Source organism: Dipodomys ordii, unplaced genomic scaffold, assembly GCF_000151885.1.
Source record: "Dipodomys ordii isolate 6190 unplaced genomic scaffold, Dord_2.0 Scaffold6, whole genome shotgun sequence".
In the NCBI taxonomy this organism is placed as follows: domain Eukaryota; kingdom Metazoa; phylum Chordata; class Mammalia; order Rodentia; family Heteromyidae; genus Dipodomys; species Dipodomys ordii.
Window position 1 is genome coordinate 3,657,947 of NW_012267222.1, and position 20,630 is coordinate 3,678,576.

The following is a 20,630-nucleotide window of genomic DNA, read 5'->3' on the forward strand; positions in this document are numbered from 1 at the left end:
AGGCTGAGATCTGAGGTTCATGGTTCAAAGCCAGCCCAGGCAAGAAAGACCATGAGACTCTTTTTTTTTTTTGTCGGTCATGGGGCTTGAACTCTGGGCCTGGGCGTTGTCCCTCAGCTCTTCAGCTCAAGGAGAGCGCTCTACCACTTGAGCTACAGCGCCACTTCCTGTTTTCTGGTGGTTTTATTGGAGATAGGAGTCTCACGGGGTCTTTCCTGCCCGGGCTGGCTTTGAACCGCGATCCTCAGATCTCAGCCTCCTGAGTAGCTAGGATTACAGGCGTGAGCCACCAGCGCCCAGCTGACCATGAGACTCTTATCTCCCATATACCACCAGAAAATGGGAAGTTGCAAGTGGTAGAGCGCTCACCTTGATCTGAAGAGCTAAGGGACAGCGCCCAGGCCCAGAGTTGGAGCCCCATGAGCAATTAAAGAAAGAAAGAAAGGCAGAAAATGAGGGAACTTTGTCCCTGTCCTTGACACCAACTCCTTGGGGTTCCCCAGGGCAGGCAGTTGCCCATGCCCTCCCAGGTAGATCAACTCCGGATGGCGGGGAGCAGCAGGGACCAGGTCCCTGGAATGCATGAAGCACTCCGCCAGTGCTCAGTCAGCACTGATGGTGTGGTAGGAATTCCAGGCTGCTGCTGCTGTTTCCCTTCAAATCGCAGGAACTGTGGACGCATGGGCGAGATGCAGCCTGAGCAGGCGGGGCCTCCAGCCTGGGGGGCCTCGGGAAGGACTGCTCCAGGGGCTTCTGAACACCTCCTCTCCCCTCCCCGACCTGGGGAGTCTCCTTACGCTGGGGCCCTGCAAGGACTCATGCTTTCACTGCATGCAAGCAAGAAGCCTAGCTTTTGTGCCTCTCAGGCGGTCTCACACAAATGTTGGAAAAGTCAGCCTCATCAGGTGCTGGTGGCTCAGCCCCTGTAATCCTGGCTTCTTAAAAGGCTGAGGTCTGAGGATCGAGGTTTGAAGCCAGCCTGGGTAGGAAAATCTGTGAGACACTTATCCAAGTAACTACCAAAAAGCCAGAAGTGGGGCTGTGGCTCAAGTGGTAGAGCACCATCCTGGAATGAAAAAGCCAAGGGACAGTGCCCAGGCCCTGAGTTCAAGCCTCAGGACCAGCATACACACACACACACACACACACACACACACAATGAACCATTTCAAATACCATATTTATTACTGCTAGTACATTTCCTTCAAGTAGACAATTTTCTAGAGCATTCTACAAGGGCCGAAGGCATAGCTCATCAGTAGAGAACCTACTAAGCAAGCAGGAGGCCTGGAGTTCAGACCCTAGTATTAATAACAAAAACCAAGGAAAATGACTTTGCATGCAGCTCTCTCATATTATGACAGCATTCCACTACCAGAGATTTCACAGGACTTTGGAACTTTGTTCCAGTTGACATTTGTATTGTTCACCTTCATAGGTTTTGACCCAGTGTGCAGCACAGCCAGTTTTGAAATAAAGAAAGCTCCAGACCAGGTACCCAGAAGGCAGAGGCCTGAAGAAAAATTCTTTCCCCTCCCACCAGGGACATTGTAGCATCTCTTCATTCATAGGTAAAGAAGGGAGAAGGAGGAGCTCAGCTCCAGTGTAGGTGCTGGCACCCCTGGAGGTTCCTGGAGGGACCACCAGACCACCCGACTACCAGCCCTTGAAGGGCCCGACCCTCTCTGGGCATTTCTCATTCAGTGGGGTGCAGCTGGACCCAAAGTGTGTGCTTGATGTGTTCCGGGATGAGGCCAGTAGAGTGAAGCCAGGGCCCCACTTAGAGAACCTCCTGTGTCACTGTGAGGCACCCCTCTGCTTTCTCCACATCTGCAGGGTAGGTGTCTTTATAGAACCATTCTCATTCAGCAACAGCCTAAAGGGAAGGAGGAAGTGAGGGAGAAAGGAAGGAGGGAGGGAAAGGAGGGAGGAAGAAGGGAAGGGAGGAAGGGAGAGAGGGAGGGGGTGAGGAAGGAGGGTTGTAAAAGGAGGGAAGGAATTGTGGGAGGGAAGAGGGAAAAGAGAAGAATGAGGAGGGGAGGAGAGAGGAGGAGAGAGGAGAGGGAGGGAATAGAGGGAGGAAGGAGGGTAATGAGGGAGGAACAGAGGGAAGAAGGAAAGAAGAGAGGAAAGGAAGGGAGGTAGGAAGAAGGGTAAGGAGGGTAATGAGGGAGGGAGGGAGGGAGGAGAGAAAGAAAGAAGAGAGGAAAAGGAGGGTGGGAGGGGGAAAGAAAAGAGGGAGGAAAGAAAAGAGGGAAGAAGGGAAGGGAAGAAGAGAAGGAAGGGAGGAAGAAGGAAGGACCATTCCTAAAATCAGCCTTTTATTCCTTGTACCTAGGTCCCCTTGATGTGGACTCTGGTCACCAAGAATCGACCCTGATTATGGATCAGCCTCTGATTATGGATCAGCCACTGGTAAGCTCTGCTTATGGATCAGCCAATGGTAAGCTCTAATTATAGAAAGCCAGCTCTTGAGGACCCTGACAGTGTAGGCAAGTCCAAGTTCATGTTTTTCTGAGCAAAGCCAGAAGAAGCCTGTTTTGAAGGAGTCACCTTGACTAGGAGAGATCTTCCAGACCTCAGTTTCCTGAGTAGCTAGGATTGTAAGGGTGAACCAGCAGCAGTTTCCTCTTACTTTAAAAAAGTTGTTGTAAAATGTACATAACATAAAATGTACCATCTTACCCACGTTTAGACATGCCAGTTTGGTGACAATGATTAAATTCACTTTTGGGCGAATTCCTTGCCTATATACACACCACCCCATGCCCCTACCCAGCCTTAGAAATCACCATTCTAATTTCGGTCTCATTTTATACTGCTAAGGTTTGAACTCAGGGCTTTATACTTGCCAGGCAAGCACTCTACCACTTGAGTCCTGCCTCTAGCTCTTTTTGCTTTGGTTAGAGAGGGTCTTACTTTTTGCCCTAGCTATGAGCCTATTTTACAATTCCCTCCATAGCTCGCATGATGGGCACATGCCACCTTTCCTAGCTATTGGTTGAGATAGGGTCTCATGAACTGTTTTGCTTAGGCTGGCCTTGCGCCTCGATCCTCCTTATTTCAGCCTCCCAAGTAACTGAGATATAAATGAGCCACTGGTAGGCAGTCTATTTGCCTTGATTGTAATGAAGTGGCTCTAACTTGCATTTTCTGTGACATGAACACTATGCAGATTTTATTTCCTCTTTTCTCTTCGCTTTCTGACTTTGTTTCTCTGCTTTTCAGCCTCTAATCACCCCAAAAACATGAGTCCAACCTAGGAGCTCACCTGCTCCATATAGTCATGGCCTGTTTCTATGGGGACTTCATTGCTGTTCACTCTTACCCCTCCCTGGACAAGGGGCATCTCAGATTTCCCCTTCCACACCCTTTTTCTGAGTGCCATTCTGTCTACTAAAAACTGAAGTATTTCAGGGCTAGGAAGGTGGCTCAGTGGTAGAGCGCTTGTCTCACATGCATGAGGCCCTGGATTTGATTCCATAGCACCACATACACAGAAAAAGTCAGAAATGGCGCCATGGTTCAAGAGGTAGAGCTCTAGCCTTGAGCTGAAGAGCTGAGAGATAGTGCCCAGGCCCAGAGTTCAGGTCCCATGACTGACAAAAAATAATAAAAATATTCAAAGCCTAGTGTGGGTGGCTCACGCCTGTCATCCTAGCTACTCAGGAAGCTGAGATCTGAGGATGATGGTTCAAAGCCAGCCTAAGGAGGAACGTCCGTGAGACTCTTATCTCTAATGAACCACTAAAAAAGCTGAAAGTAGAGCTGTGGTTCAAGTGCTAGCCTTGAGCACAAAAGCTCAGGCACAGAGCCCAGGCCCTGAGTTCAAGTCCCAGGACTCACCCCCCCACACACACACAGAGAAACACTTCCATCTCTTGCTCTGTGATGGCCAAGTACCACCTAGGGGCTCTGCCAGCAAGAAGGCTATCATCAGATGTGGCCTCTCAACCTTGGACATCCAGACACATGAGCCAATACAACCATCTTTTCCAGCTTGTCTAGGGTTTATTATAGTCATAAAAAGCTGCTGAATATGGTGTTGGAAAACCTACAAATTGGGGCCAGCTCCAGCTAGATTCTTTGCCTAGCATGCTTGAGTCCCCTTCCCTAGTAGCAGAAAACACACACACACACACACACACACACACACTAAATAATTTCACCTAGGGACTGGAGGAGTGTTTCCAGTGGTAGAGTGCCTTCCTAGTGTGAAAACTTGACTTCAAACCCCAGCACTAGAAAAAAAAAAAGCTAGCGTGTATCATCTACTATATAAAATAAATTCTAAGAGAAAGAGCTAGTATTTATGCCAGGCATTTGGGCAGGGAGGGACTTGGAGTGGTTTACAAGTGCTTTGTCATTAACCCTGTTTTGTTCTTTTTTTTTTTGTTGGTCGTGGGGCTTGAACTCTGGGCCTGGGCGCAGTCCCTGAGCTCTTCAGCTCAAGGCCAATGCTCTACCACTTGAGCCACAGTGCAACTTCTGGTTTTGAGTGGTTTATTGGAGATAAGAGTCTCATGGACTTTCCTGCCTGATCTGGCTTTGAACCATGTTTCTCAGATCTTAGCCTCCTGAGTAGCTAGGATTACAGGCGTGAGCCACTGGTGCCTGGTCTGATTCCGAGTTTTTGTAGGGAGAATTTCAGAGTTTTTACAGTCTGATGTTTCCCTTGCATGTAGGTAGAAACTGTAGAGAAACAGTTTTCATTGTTTTGCCAGTACTGGGGTTTGAACTCAGGACTTGTGCTTCTTAGACGGATACTGTACTACTGAGCCATGCCTTCAGCCCTGAGAAATAATTCTCAGATGCTAAAGGAGAGAGGAAATTTCAACTTTTAATTTTACTGTCACCCAATTTTTTTTTTTTTGTATGGTGTTTCTGGGGCTTGAATTAGGGCCTGGATACTGTCCTTGTACCCACTCAAGACTGGCATTCTACCACGTGAGCCACAGATCCATTTCTGGTTTTTGGAGGTTACTTGAAGATAAGAGTCTCATCTACTTTCCTGACTGGGCTGGCTTCCAGCTGTGATCCTGCAATCTCAGGAATGAGCCGCCAGCACCCACCAACTGCTCAATTATTATGCATTGTTACTCAAAATGTTTAATAGTAGCCAACATTTGATGTTTTCCTCATCTTATTTTTTCAGGTAATTATCCTCATTTAAATAATGGTAATTAATTTTAAAGGTAAGGCTAATGTGCAGTGCATGCACATTAAAAAAGCAAAGGAGAAATCTGAGCTAGGTATGGTGGCCCGGAGGAGGGAGGATCACAAGTTCAAAGCCACCTTGTGTTATGGAGAGAGTTCAAGGCTATCTGTGAGAACATTTCAAGTAACTAAGGGTATGGATGTAGATCAGTGGTTGAGGACTTGTTTGCATGCTGAAGGCCCAGGTGAGTTCAGTCCCTAGCACTGAAACAGAAGACCCAAAACAAACCCAGATAGTACTGAAAGGTTTTCTGTGAGAAGAGGCTCTGGATTCCCCAGGTCCTTAGCTGCGAGTTAAGTCCTATTCCAGTTGCTATGTATCACTCTGAAGAGTGATCTACATTTACAGCCGCTTACAAACACACCCTGCTTCCACCGCACCTCATTTCTTTGTTTTTTTTTTTTTGGGTCAATCATGGGGCTTGAACTCAGGACCAGGATGTTGTCCTTGAGCTGTTCAGCTCTACCACTTTGAGCCACAGTGCCACTTCTGTTTTTCTGGTGGTTAACGGGAGACTTTCCTGCCCAGTCTGGCTTTGAACCGTGATCCTCAGATCTCAACCTCCTAAGTAGCTAGGATTAGAGTGCCCTTCTAAAATATACTTATTTTTGGTTGGTCGTGGGGCTTGAACTCTGGGCCTGGGCACTGACTTGAGCCACAATGTCACTTTATTATTAGTTTATCTTCTTATTAATTTTTTATGTGGTACTGAGGAATTGAATCCAGGGCCTCATGCATGTTGGGCAAGCACTCTACCACTGAGCCACATTCCCAGCCTCTCCGTGAGACTCTCAGTTAACCACCAGAAAACCGGAAGTGTGCTGTGGCTCAAGTACTAGCCTTGAGCTGAAGAGCTAAAGGACAGCACCCAGGCCTAGAGTTCAAGCCCCATGACCCACAAAAAAAAGCTGAGCTGGAGGTGTGATTCAAGCGGTAGAGTGTCAGCCATGTGAGCAAACTGTGCGGCACAAGGGTCTGAGATCAGACTCTGGCACTGGAGACAAAACACAACAGAACAACTAGATGCTCCGGGCAGATGTGCTTTTTTATTCTCAGATTTAGCCCCTCTGCCGACAACGCATTTCCACTTAGGAGGGGCAGACACACAACTGTGGGGTTATGGCGGTGCTGTCTGGAGGAGGGGAGGAAGGGAATTAGTAGCCCCATGTCAGAAGCAGTGCCTGATGTTTGGTGACACCAAGTGACCTCCCCCAGGTGACGCGGATAGTGAGGATATAAGCCAGAGGGCGCTTGGCATGCTTCTTCTGTCCTGGGAATTTGTCACACTACCTCTGCAGATACAGACTCAATTATGCCATGACCATATACGCATGCTAAAGTAGAAAGAAACTTTGCTCTAAAAAGACAAATGGTAGCTGGGCGCTGGTGGCTCACGCCTGTAATCCTAGCTACTCAGGAGGCTGAGATCTGAGGATCGTGGTTCAAAGCCAGCCCGGGCAGGAGAGACCGTGAGACTCCTATCTCCAATAAACCACCAGAAAACCGGAAGTGGCGCTGTAGCTCAAGTGGTAGAGTGCTCGCCTTGAGCTGAAGAGCTGAGGGACAGAGCCCAGGCCCAGCTTCAAGCACCAGAACCAGAGTACAAAAAAAAAAAAAAAAAAAAAAAAAAGACAAATGGTAGCTGGGTGCTGGTGGCTCACGCCTGTCATGCTAATTACTTTGGAGTCTGAGATTGAGAGGATCATGGTTCCAGGCCAGCCTGGGCAGAGAAATCTGAGATTCTATCTCAATGGAAGAAGCTGGCATGGTGGCACATTCCCAGCTATCAAGGGAAGCCTACACTAGGAAGATTTGGGTCCAGGCAGGCACCTGGGGAAGTAAGACTCTATCTAAAAAATAACCAGTGGGAAAAATAGCTAGAGGCATGGTTCAGCAGTAGAGGACCTGCCTAGGAGGCACAGGGTCCTGAGTTCAAACCCTAATACCACTACCTCACATACAAAAAACGCTGGGTGCTGGTGTCTCACGCCTGTCATCCTAGCTACTCAGAGGCTGAGATTTGAGGATCATGGTTTGAAGCCAGCCTGAGCAGGAAAATCTGTGAGTCTCTTTTCTCCAACTAACCATTGAAAACTGGAAGTGAAGCTGTGGCTCAGAGTGGTAGAGAGCTAGCCTTAGGGCAAAATTGCTCAGGGACAGCAACCAGACCCTGAGTTCAAGCCCCACAACTGAAAAAAAATAAACACAAAAGACAAATGGCTGCAGGGTTTACTTGAAGGGCACTGTTTTCTCTGTTTTGCCAGTGTGGATGAAGACCTGTCAGTGTAACCTTTCCTCACCCAGTGGGAAATGACACCAGTGCTGTTTTGTTTTAAAACACAGCAAAGGGCTGGATTTTAATGTGAGAACACTCCATACCAGAGATGGGCTGAGCCGCATCTCCCTGAAGTTCATGTGGTGGAACTCTGACCTCCAATATCTTAGAAGTGACCTTATTTGAAAACAGGGTTGAAGACAGGGAATTAAAATGGCAGAATGACACTGTTAGTTTGGGCTCTAATCCTATCGGACCAGTGTCTCAAAGGGAAGAGGAGGAGAAGACTGCTCCTGTAATTCCAGGCGATTCAGGAGACACAGATCGGGTGGATTGTGGTTAGAGGCTAGTCTGGGCAAAATGTTATTAGGCCCCCATCTCCACCAAAAAGCTGAGGGTAGTGTCACATGACTGTCATCCCACATAGGCAGGAATCATAAAGAGGAGGATCATGATTCAGAGTGACTAGGGCAAAAAACCCTACTAAAAAACAATAACAACAATCAAAGTGAAGAGGTCAGGGGCATGGCTCAGGCAGAGTATCTGCCTAGCAAGCATGATGCCTTGAGTTCCAATTGTAGTTCCAGAAAAAAGAAAGGTTAAGGAACGGTGGATGCACATGTAGTGTTAAGACCCCGGGAGGACACATCCCAAGGAGGCCCGTCCATCTGCCAGTCAGAGGGTCAAAGAGAGATGCAAGAGCAGCCTAGCCTCGATCTTGCATCGGACCCCTGCCCTCAGGCCTGTGGGAAGACAAATTGCTGTTAAGTCTCCCTGTCTGTGTATTCTGTAAGGTGGCCAGAGCCAGTTCATCCAGGGGTGAACTCTGATTCTTTTTGACATGAATTTCCTGCTCCCATATCAGTCTGGTTCCTTTGGATAGAGCTGGGCTGGCATGCATGCGTGCATTCATTCATTCCTTTCCATTCCTTATTGCACATTGCCATGTGCCCGTCCCATCTATTCTCAGACATGTAACCTGGTAGACAACATTCCTTTGTCAAGGAGGGATGCTGTTTAATATTATCTAATATTCTGATCTAATATTCCCACTTCCCAAATGACTTGCCCTGTCTCCAGCTTCATCATCAAGTGAGATTCTGCAGGATTAAAAAAAAAAAGAAAGAAAAAAAGGAGAAAGAAGATACAACAAAAGATAAATTAATGGTCCAAATCAGGATTTTATAGAGATGGCTCCAAATGTTTTGTTTCTTTTGTGTTCAAACATCAGCATCCCCTTGAAGGTTGCTGGGTGGAACTGGGCGCTGGAGGAGAAGTCACCGAGGTGGATGAGAGTCAGGCTTCCTCTCATTACGGATGAGGTTCGGAACGCCCAGCATAGCCAATTTGGAGGCTCAGGGGCTCTGACAGCGCTCAGAGCTATTGATTTCCTTGCATGTATGTTTGCAGAGGCTTCCCCGGTGCAGGGAAGAGCTCCAATTCTTCTTGCACGGTTGCAGTCATCTCTCGTCTTGGCAGGGAGGGTGAGGGGTGAGATTGAATGGTCAGCAGGCACTGGGGTGGGCTTCTCTTGTACAGCCTCCCCCTACTCCAGCTTTCCAGGTTGTACATACTGCCCAGAGCCAGCAAGAGCTGGAGGAGTCCCTGTGATTTCCCCCATGCTTTTAATTCCCTTCAGAACTTGAGCCATCATTGCAAACACAAGAAAGGAAATCCAGCCCAGAGAAAACCATTCATCAATGACGGGACGCAGCCTCTTGCCTCTAGTGCAGGAATGACTTCAATTTGCCAGTGGGGAAGACAGAAAGAGCCAACAGGTTCTAGCCACTGGAGGATCGAAAAGAAAATATCCCGGTTGAGCATTTAGTCACACACATCAAAGGCAACACGAGTTTCAATCTTCATTTGCATCGGAGAGGCATTAGATGTGGTCCACTTCCAGCCAGCTCCGCTTGAAGAGGCAGAAGTACCAGGACTTTTCAAGCCTTGACGGAGACAGAGAGAAAATGCAGCCAGGCAAATAATAGATCGCCCTGCCAAGGCATTTTTTCCCCCCATCTTTAAAAGGACAGAACAATTTTGCCTTATTTCTGGAGTCTCTCTGAAGCAAACATTCCTTGACATTTGTGCTAGCATCCTGGCCAGCTTGCCTAGAAGTGTTGGGTAGTCCTGCCTTGATGTTTCCGTCTTTTGGTCTCGAACCTACAGACAGCAGAAGGGCAGGTGGTGTGTTTTTTTTTTTTTTTTTTTTAAGAGCACAGGCAGGCTGAGCTTGGCTACCTAGAAATAGCTAATTCAAATGGCAGCCGGGCAGAAAGATCATAGATTTCAGGTCACTTGAAGAAGATGCTGGATGAAGAGTTGACATACAGGACATGCAAATTTTGGCAGTAAAGCCCCCAGGGGGAACCAAAAGGGCTCCAGGGTAAGATAGTGAATGTGTACATTAGCACAACTTGTAGGTCAGCTGACACATGAGCCAATGTGTTTAGATCTAGATTGGAGTAGTTGGTCAAATTCCCTCCTACAGTTCTCTCCAAGGTGATCTACGAATGTTGTTCTTCTTGTCAGCTGTGAGGCCTTTGGTTAGGAGAATGTGGATTTTATTGTCTGTAATCCACAGCCATGGCTAGCCTGAAAAATCTCAGAGTGCTAAATGATTCATTTCAACCTGCCCTAGAAAACGTTAGTCAGTTGGCAAAAAAGAAACTACCGAACAACAAGGCAAAAGAGCAAATTGACTTTATCTGTGAGTGATTTTGTTTGACGAGATGAGAAAGAAAAGAAATCTTTTTGTCACTGGAAGAACTTGTGCTTTGCGAAATCATTGCACAAGTCTTAAGGCCATGCTTTACTGAGTTTGAATTAAAAAAATGGAAATAATCCTAGATTGTATTCCACCTCTCCTTAGCCCCACAAGTGAAAGGAGAGAAGCAAAAGTTCATTTTTATACACTGAGTACAGCAGATTTTCAAAAATCAGAGCAGCAGCCCAGGTCTGCTTGAGAGAAATGTTCCCATTAACAAGGAAGTTCTTTCAAGAAAGCTATTTTTGAATTGCTATTTACTACTAAAATTTTAATTTTTTTAAGTATTGTCACACACCCAAACTGATTGTTTGTGGGTGGAAAAGCAAGGCAGATGGGAATGTTCTCTAATAATAATAATACTAAAAAAGAGAGAGCGCCAAGTGTTCATTCTGAGAGGGTGAAGAGATTGGTATTGTAAAAGTTATTCTTCTGATTTCACATTTATCTCATCTCATGCCCACAGCAACACAATATGCCTAGAACTTGAAAGAACATGTCACAGGCAGGAAAACACTGTTTTGACTCAATTTATGATTCAGACCTTATTACTCTGCCACTTTTTTCTTTTCCTTTTCTTTTTTGTCGGTCATGGGGCTTGAACTCTGGGCCTAGGTGCTGTCCCCGCGCTCTTCAGCTCAAGGCGAGTATTCTACTGCTTGAGCCACAGCGCCACTTCCAATTTTCTAGTGGTTTATTGGAGATAAGAGTCTCACGGAGTTTCCTGCCTGGGCTGGCTTTGAACCGTGATCCTCAGATCTCAGCCTCCTGAGTAGCTAGGATGAGAGGCGTGAGCCACTGGCGCCTGGCTGCCACTTTTCTTTTAAATTAACCTTTTAAAAGTGTGAAACTCCATTTATATTTTATTTTTTTCATTTTTTGGGGCCATTACTGAAGTTTGAACTTAGAGGCCTGGGTGCCATCCTTTAGCTTTTTTGCTCAAATCTGGTGCTCTACCACTTGAGCCATAGTTCCGCTTCTGGATTTTGGGTGGTTAATTGGAAATAGGAATCTCATAACTTTTTCTGCTGTGGGCTGGCTTCAAACCAGTCCTCAGATTTCAGACTCTGGAATAAGCTAGGATTACAGGTGTGAGCCTCAGGTGTGTGGCTCCTTTTGTACTTTAAACAACCTCCTCTCAGACATCTCCTCATAACACCTCCACGCATGGACACATGGCATAAAAATCTCAATTTAATGCTGCCTTAACACTACCATTCTGGCGTAAAATGAGATGGCACTCTTGGTCCCTCTAGCCTGTTTTTTTTTGGGGGGGTCCGGATGTGGGGCCTGAACTCTGGGCCTGGGCACTGTCCCTCAGCTCTTCAGCTCAAGGCTAGTGCTCTACCACTTGAGCCACAGCACCACTACTGGCTTTTTTCTTTTTGCTTATGTGGTGCTGAGGAATCGAACCCAGGGCCTCATGCATGCAAGGCAAGTGCTCTACCACTGAGCCAACTTCCCAGCCCCTCTAGCCTGTTTTTACTTGTTCACTCGTGGACTTCTTATAATACCATACAATGTCTTGATTCCACTAGAGTGAAACATCCAGAGAGCAAGGATCTGGGATCTATTTTATGTCTTTATTTACATACTCATTTCTATCTGGCTGGTACCTGAGCTTGAACTCAGAGCTTGGGTGCTGTTCCTTAGCTCTTTTGTTCAAGGTTGGCACTCCACCATTGGAGACACAGTGGTGGTTAGAGAAGAGCGTCATGGACTTTCTTGCCTAGGCTGGCTTGGAACCTTGATCCTTAGATCTCCTCCATCCTCAGCCTCTGGAGGAAGGATCTGTGTTGTGTTGAGAGATGTGCTTTAGAGCACAGAGCAGTCCTCATCATTTGGTGGGCGCTTAATAGATGTTGGATGGCAGTGTCAGGCCAAATTGGCCGAGAGTTGGCAATGAGCGAGAGATGACCATGCTTTGTGGTCACTGAACAGAGGACAACGTTCTACCAGCACCTTGGACAGCTTTTGTATAGACGAGGTACCCGCAATTCTTTGCCTTGTATATAATTGATTTTTGTTGTATAGAAAAGATGACTCCCCTGGACTCCTCTTTGGGGGCCCCCTCTGTAGAGATAACCCCACACAGGATACTTTAGCACTCCAGAGGTTCTTAATCATAGAAAATATTCTTGTTTGTCTATAGATGTACCTGTGTTTTTTTGAATTCTCTTTTGAATCAGTCTCACCATCTTCAGCATTCCCTTGTTAATTAAAAAGCCAAAGAAAATGCTTGTGACACACTCACTTTATGCTGGCATAAGAAGTATGATTTTTATTTTGCTGTGAATTGGGATGGCGTGAAAGTAAATTATACCTCCTCTTCTGGGAAATCTTATCAGATCCCATGGGTTTAGAACTACTTGATGCTGTACCTCCGCCTACAGCTTTGCAGAGCACACGCTCAGGTGCGTCTTGATATCAGGTTTATTAGCACATCTCAAATAGAATTCTAGATTCCCATCCTTTCCTAAACCTCCCCAAGTCTTTACATTAGATACAGATAACTGAATTGCTCAGACCAGTTCCAACAACCAAATTCTTGTAACAAAGAATTTCTATTTTACTTCATATCCAATCCTTCAGCAACCCCCTCCCCCTCCACAACAAACAAACCTTATCAATCTCCTTTCAATATATATCCTAAATCCATCTACCTGGTGTCACTTCCACCTTGGTCTACACCTGCCACCTGCTTTTATATATAAAGTTTTATTGGAACGTAAGTATGCCCATCCATGTATACACATTGCTCACACATGCTTTTGTGGGGTGATGGTAGGGTTGAGTAATTGTGTCAGAGACCACAATCTTACAGTTTGGTAGTTTATTGGAAAAAAAATGCTGATTTGTGATAGGGCCAGCGGAATAATACCCCAGCCCCCAGAAAAATAAGATGCAAATCTTAATCTTTGGAACCTGTAAATGTGTCATTTGAAAAAAGGGTAATTTTGTAGCTGTGATTCAGGATCATGAGATAGGAAGGTCTATCTGTGTGATCCCAACATGCCATCACATGTGTTCCTATAAAAGGTAGGCAAAGGGAGATGACATCTGTGCAGAATAGAGGGAGCATGCAAAGATGCACACGGAGAGCCCTGAAGTCTGGAGTTCTGTGGCTCCCAGCCACTAGGAGTTGGAAGAGGCAAGGCAAGGCTCCTGTACTCGTATCCGACCTACTTTCTCTGCTTCGTGTCTCGCACATGTGAGATGTTCTCCACTGTCACAAAGCCATCCTCTGAAAACACCAGTAAATAATGCTCTCTGGCTTGGCTCAGTACCCTCTGTTGGCTTCCTGGCACTACCAGAATAAAATCCAGAGATCTCACAGTAGAATGGGAAGCACTACATGGGCGGAACTTAGGATCCATGTCCCAGCACTCTGCCCAAGTAGCTTCTTGGGGTTCTTACAATGTACTAAGTGTGGCCCTGTTTCAGGGCTTTTGGGCTTGCTGTTTCTTCTTCTCCACCCCTAACTACCCACTGTCCCTCAGCTCTTCAGCTCAAGGATAGTGATCTACCACTCAATCCATAGAGCCACTTCTGATTTTCTGATTGTTAATTGGAGATAAGAGCCTCCTGTACTTTCCTTCCCCGGCTGGCTTTGAACCATGGTCCTCAGATCTCGGCCTCCTGAGTAGCTAGGATTACGGGCATGAGCCACCAGCATCTGGCTCAAAGTCAGAGATCTTTAACTTTCTCCCTTATTTAGAAGTGACGTTATTTTTTTTTTCAGAGTCCACAGAAACAACAAAAACCACCAGGCTGTAGTACTAGAGGGTGCAAGAGGGAGTAGGAAGTTTGTTGCTTAAAAGGAAACATCCCTGAAGCACACACACACACACATATACACACATGCACACAGACACAAAACAAAACTCAAAGCCAAAACCCAACTCAGCCTGATGGTTGAAAGAGCAATGAAGGTGAGATTCGGCACATCACAGGCATTTAGATGTAACTCCACGGAGGGCCCTGGAGAGCAAGTGCGCTCGGGCGTGTTTTATGCAATAGCGGATGATGAGGAAAAGTTTTATGATGATAGCTATTGTTTAAACAACCTCGCTTGCAACCCCCAATGACAAAGGATAATGTTCTGTTCTAGGTTTTAATTGCTAAGAGGGAAATAAAGCTGCCAGAAGTGGTCCTCGGACCTACTGTCCCTGTGGGCTTGGCTACCTTTCAGTCAATATTGAACCAATGAAACTAGCGATTCATTGGAAAACTTCAAAAGCATCTTAGTTCCACAAGTCAAGCTTTTAATGTTCAAATGATATTTCAAATGAGCTGAATTTTCAGGCTTACTAGGCCCAAATACCTCATTCGATTTGGGGTAACTGACAAATGTCTACTCTTTTTAAAAAATGTTTTTGTTTTTTTTTTTTTTTTGGTGCCAGTCTTGCAGCTTGAACTCATGGCCCGAGCACTGTCACTGAACTTCTATGATCAAGGCTACCACTCCACCACTTTGAGCCGCAGTGCTACTTTTGGTTTTCTGGTAGTTAATTGGAGGTAAGATCTCACAGGACTTTCCTTCCCCAGGCTGGCTTAGAACCTCAGCTCTCAGCCTCCTGAGTAGCTAGGATTACAGGCTTGGGCCACCGGTGGCCCAGCATGAATTTTGGTGACTAACTGGAGATAAGAATCTCACACATGGGCTGGGAAGGTTGCCCAGTGGTAGAGTGCTTGCTTTGCATACAAGAGGCCCTGGGTTCAATTCCTCAGCACCACATAAGCAGATAAAGCCAGAAATGGTGTGGCTCAAGTGGTAGAGTGCTAGCCTTGAGCTGAAGAGCTGAGGGACAGTGCCCAGGCCCAGAGTTCAGGCCCCATGACCAACCAAAAAAAAAAAAAAAAAAGAATCTCACAGACTTTCCTACTGTGGCTGGCTTCAAACCATGATCCTCAGCTCTCAGCCTCCAGAGTAGCTAGGGTTACAGGTATGAGCCACCGGCACTCAGCAAGTGTCTATTCTTGTGTCTTGAGATGGTGCTGTCTGATGTCTTTGGTGAACAGAGGCAGGTTGGTGTAGAGAAAAGATGTCTGAACAGCATGGACTTCTGGGGAAAGGTTGCTTCCAACAAAACTTCATCCCTTTGTTTTATTTTGAAAGGCAAAGGATATGAGCTCTCCCTTGCACTATTCCTTGCAGCTGTATGCAAAGCTACACCTTCAAAAAAAATCAAAAAAGGAAGGGGAGAAAGCTTTTGGAAACATAACCTTTAACCTGATAGCCCCTAAAGAAGGCAGAGCTAGAATAAATCTTTTCTTTCTTGTTCTGTGTCTGATGAAAATGAACTCTAATTCACACTGTCTCTTTCAGGAACATTTAAGCTTTGGAATTGGCTCAGTCTATGCTTTCTTCTCCCAGTCCAGTAATGTGGAGGCCTCACTGGCTGCCAGTTTAAAGAAGCGAGTCCAAGCATTTTTTATCGTCACCACCACTGGTCATAATAAAGTCACTCTACTTCTGAGTGCTGATTGGAAAAGAAGGCTCTACTATGTGCATTTTCCAGCTTGAAAAAAGAAATAACAATTTATTCTGGGCTCTAGTGGCTCAGACCTATCATCCTCATGACTCAGGAGACTTGAGATTTGAGAATCAAATTTGGAAGCCATCCCCAGAGACTCTTATTTCCAATGGACCAGTTAAAATCTGGAATTGGAGGTATGGCCCACGTGGTAGAACAGCTTTGAGCAAAATACTAAGAGCACAAAACCCTGTGTTCAAGTCCCAGGACTGTTCCACACACAAAGTAGCTATTTAATGTTGCCATAATTCATCTTAAAGGTCCTGCTTCTGGGCAGTAACATGCTTTGCTTGAGAAGTATTAGGCTCTAAATTGGCAAGAATTTGGAGCAACGCATTAGCAGTGCATCTTCTGACTTTTCTTACTCTGTTCCCCTCTTCCTTTTGTGCCGGTACTGGGGATTGAACTCAAGGCCTTGAAGCTATCGCTTACCTTTTTGCACTCAAGGCTAGTTCTTCATCACGTGAGCCACAGCTCCATTTCTAGCTTTTTGCTGATTTTTTCCTGATATCTTTTCTTTTGTTAAATTATCCTTCCCCCCCCCCCAATTGGACGTAAGAATTTAGTGGGCTTTCCTTACTGAGCTGGCTTTGAACCATGATCTTAATATCTCAGCATCCCGAGTAGCTGGAGCTGGTGTGAACCACCAGTGTGTCTCCCCTCTCCCCACTCCCCGCCCGGCCCGTTCCTTTTTTGGGTGTTAGTCCTAGAGCTTAAACTTAGGGCCTAGGTGCTATGTTTTTTGTTTTCTTTTTTCCCTCTATGCTACTGCTCTACTTGAGCCAAGCTCCACTTCTGACTTTTTGGCAATTAAACAGAGATTAACAGTCTCATGGGCTTTCCTGCCTGGGCTGGCTTTGAACCATGATCCTTACATCTCAGTGACTGGCACCTGGCTCTCCCCCTCCTCCTCCCTCCCAGATCCTGGGGCTTGAACTCAGGGCCTGGGCTCTGTCCCTGAGCCTCTCTGTGTTCAAGGCTACTGCTCTACCACTTGAGCCATGGTGCCACTTCTTTTTCTGAGCAGTTTATTGGAGATAAGTCTCAGGGGCTCTCCTGCTCTGGCTGGATTTCCTGCTATGATCCTCAGATCTCAGCCTCCTGAGTAGCTAGGAGTACAGGTGTGAGCCACTGGTGCCTGGCTCCTCATCTCTTTTTGATGGTGCTGAATATTGTGCTTGCTAGGCAGGCTCTGTACCACTTAAGTTATGCTCCAGTCCTTGTAACAGCTTCCTTTAAAATATTTACTTTTTTTTTTTTTTTAAAAAAAAGCACTTTAGGTGGTTTTTTTTTTTTTTTAATGATTAAAACGCCTGGCTACCTTCTTGAACCAACACACAACACCCACCAACCAGCCCCCAAACATCTCTTTCTCTAGCCCAAGGATTCTCAAACTATACTTAAAAATTATTTAGGATCCTCAAAGGAATTTGGCCTCCTGTGAGTTTGTTTAGCTACAGTTAGGCACTGTATTCAAAATTCAAGAACAGCCAGCAGTTCATTAAAAAATAATAAACCCATCACAGGTAATGTAAACCATACTTTAAAAAATAACTAAAAATTAGCAGTGAGTGGTTTCAGTTTCGTTTTCATTTTGCAGGTTTCACATCTGCCTTCTAGGTGATGGCTGGATCCTCACACCTGCCCCTGCTTCAGTTCCCAGCAGTCCCATGTTGTGTGCGTGCTGCCTCTGTAGAATTCCACTGGCACGTGAGCGGGAGGGAGGAGCAGCCTTCTGAAAAGCACTTTTTACCTTGTATGTCCCCAGCCAGAGTCCTGGAGACCCCTGTGGCTCACTGAGGTTCCCAGGCTGTACTTGAAAAACCACACCAAGGCCTGGGTCCCAGGCTGTGGCAGGGGTGACACTTTCTGGAGGTCCAGATAACCTTCATCACGTCCTCCTACATTCCCCACCCCCACCAAACCTGCCCTTCTCTGCTTTATATTAGGCTGTGAGCTCCTTGAAGGGAGACCATTAGCATTATTCGATGTGGTAGTCAGAATTGAGCACTGTACCTGGTCCACAGTAGGCAGCAGATAAAATTATGAACTTTTTTTTTTTGTCGGTTCTGGGGCTTGAACTCTGGGCCTGGGCGCTGTCCCTCAGTTTTTCAGCTCAAGGTTAGCGCTCTACCACAGGAGCCATAGTGCCACTTCCAGTTTTCTGGTGGTTCACTGGAGATAAGTCTTTCTCAAATTTTCCTGCCTGGGCTGGCTTTGAACTGCAATCCTCAGATCTCGCCTCCTGAGTAGCTAGGATTACAGGCATGAGCCACTGGCACCAGGCTGAACACTTTATTATATATATATATATTTTAACAGAGTCTTCTTATGTTGTCTGGCCTGGTCCAGACTGCTAGGTTCAAGTGATCCTCCTGCCTTAAGACTCCTGAGTAGCTGGGACTGCAGGATGTATCATTATGCTTGACTAAAAATTATTATTTTGCCAGTTTTGGGGCTTGAGCTCTGAGCCTGGGTGTTGTCTCTGAGCTTTTTTGCTTAAGGATAGTGCTCTACTACTGTGAGCCACAGCACCACTTCTGGTGGTTAATTGGAGGTAAGTGTCCTACAACTTTCCTACCTGGGCTGGCTTTGAATCACAATCCTCATCTCTCAGCCTCCTGAGTAGTTAGGCTTACAGATGTGAGCCACTGGCCCCCGACATTCCTCAGCTTTTGTGCTCAAGGCTAGCCCTCTACCACTTCAGTTGCAGTTCAGCTTTCTGCATTTGTGGCTAACTGAAGATGAGTCATGTGACTTTCAGGCCTGAGCCATTCGTGTCTGGCAAATTTATTTAAGAAATCAATACAGCTTTATTATGGCTGTAGACAAGAGAATGAGGAAAAAATACTCCTAAATACCCAAGAATTACCTTTCCTTTTTTTTTTTTTTTTTGTTGGTTGTGGGACTTGAACTCTGGGCCTGGGTGCTGTCCCTGAGCTCTTCAGCTCAAGGTGAGTGCTCTACCACTTGAGCCACAGTGCCACTCCTGGTTTTCTTATAGTTAATTGGAGATAAGTGTCTCAGACTTTCCTGCCCGAGTTGGCTTTGAACTGTGATCCTAAGATCTCAGCCTCCTGAGTAGCCAGGATTACAGGTGTGAGCTACACTCGCCAGCTTATTTTTCCTTTCCTGTGTTTATTTGGCTGGTGCTCTACCCATTTGAGCCATGTCTTATTTTTTTTGTCAGTTGTAGGGCTTGAATGGACCTGGGTTCTGTTCCTCAGCCCTTCAGCTCAAGGTAAGCTACCACTTGAGCTACAGCACCACTTCTAGTTTTCTGGTGGTTTATTGGAGATAAGAGTTTCACGGACTTTCCTACCCAGGCTGGCTTTGAACGGCAATCCTCAGATTTCAGCCTCTTGAGTAGCTAGGATTACAGGTGTAAGCCACCAGTGCCTGGCCTTTTGCTGGTTATCTTCTGCCTGGGCTGGCCTCAAATTGAGATCCTCTGGGTCTCAGCCTCCTTGCTGGCTAGCAATAAAAGCATGAGCCAACATCACCTAGCTCTGAATATCATTTCATATAAGTGTTCTTACAGAAAACCATTTTCTTTCTTTGCCATCAGATATTTTATAAACGAATACTGTAATTTTGAGAATTTTCCCTATCTCTAGCTTTTCTTTCTGTTTCTGCTGTCTATGCCTAGAATAATGTTCCACTGTGTGGCTATACCATAGTTTTTCTTAGGAAATATCCAGTATTACTACATTCCAAAATTCTTTTGCTGTAACAGATACAGTGATCCTGTGAAAAATACCTTCACACACCAAGTACTTTGGGCATTTAGTGTTATTTCCTTAGAATAGATTCCCAGAAGTAAGATTACTGGGTCAAAAAATGCAGACATTTTTATGGCTTTTAATACATACTGTAAAATTGCTTTTCAAAAGGGTTATACTAATTTACAATGCCACCAGCACTTTCCAGAATGATTCTGCACACAAATCGTCAACACTGGTGCTATTAAGAATGTTAATCGATAAAATATTGTACCCTAGTTGTTAAGATTTTGCATTTTTTGGAGGCTCATAATATTAAAGTTTGTTGAATGGGTGTACAATACAAAACATTCTTTTGGGACATCTTTATTTCTGGGGGGTGGGGTAGGGAACCTAAGAAACTCTCACCAGTGAAGATCAGAAAAAGAACACATGTTGTTAGGGCTGGCACAAATTTCACATTGACAGTCAATTTTGATGCCAAAACAGTTGAACATCGACTTTTCACTGGTTCTGCTGGTTGTCAGTAACAGAAAAGGGGGGAAGGAAAAGGAATAGAACGTGTTCGCTGCAAACCGTGCAAGATGACAGAAACGGGTTTAGAGCACTGCTTTTCATTCAACTTTACTTTTTTTGGTCCTAACTTTGGGGTTGCACACACACACACACGTACGTATATATGCATATCTATATTTCCCTGAAATTGGAGATGGCAGTCCTCCTTTGTTTCTGGTATTACCTGCCCACGTGCAGAATGAGTCAATTTCTCTGGAGAGGGGCGTTTTCTGGGCCGGCGGTGCAGCGCCGGGCGGGATCATCCCGGCAGGGCGGGCAGGCCCGGGCTGTCAGCCCTGGGGAGGGGCGTGGGGGGAGCACCTCCGGCCGAGGCCGCGTCTGCAGACGCCGCAGCGGCGTCGCTCTGCCCTGGGCCCCCGGGATCTCCCTCTCCCCTCGACCCCGGCCTCGGAGGGGCCTCCGCGAGACGGCACGGCCGCGCGGGCGGCAAGGGAAGCCAGCCCCGCCGCACCGAGGTCGAAGGCTCCGTCCGGCGGCCGCATCCCGGGACGAGGGTCCGTGACTCATCGCCTCCGCCGGTCACGTGGGCAACGTG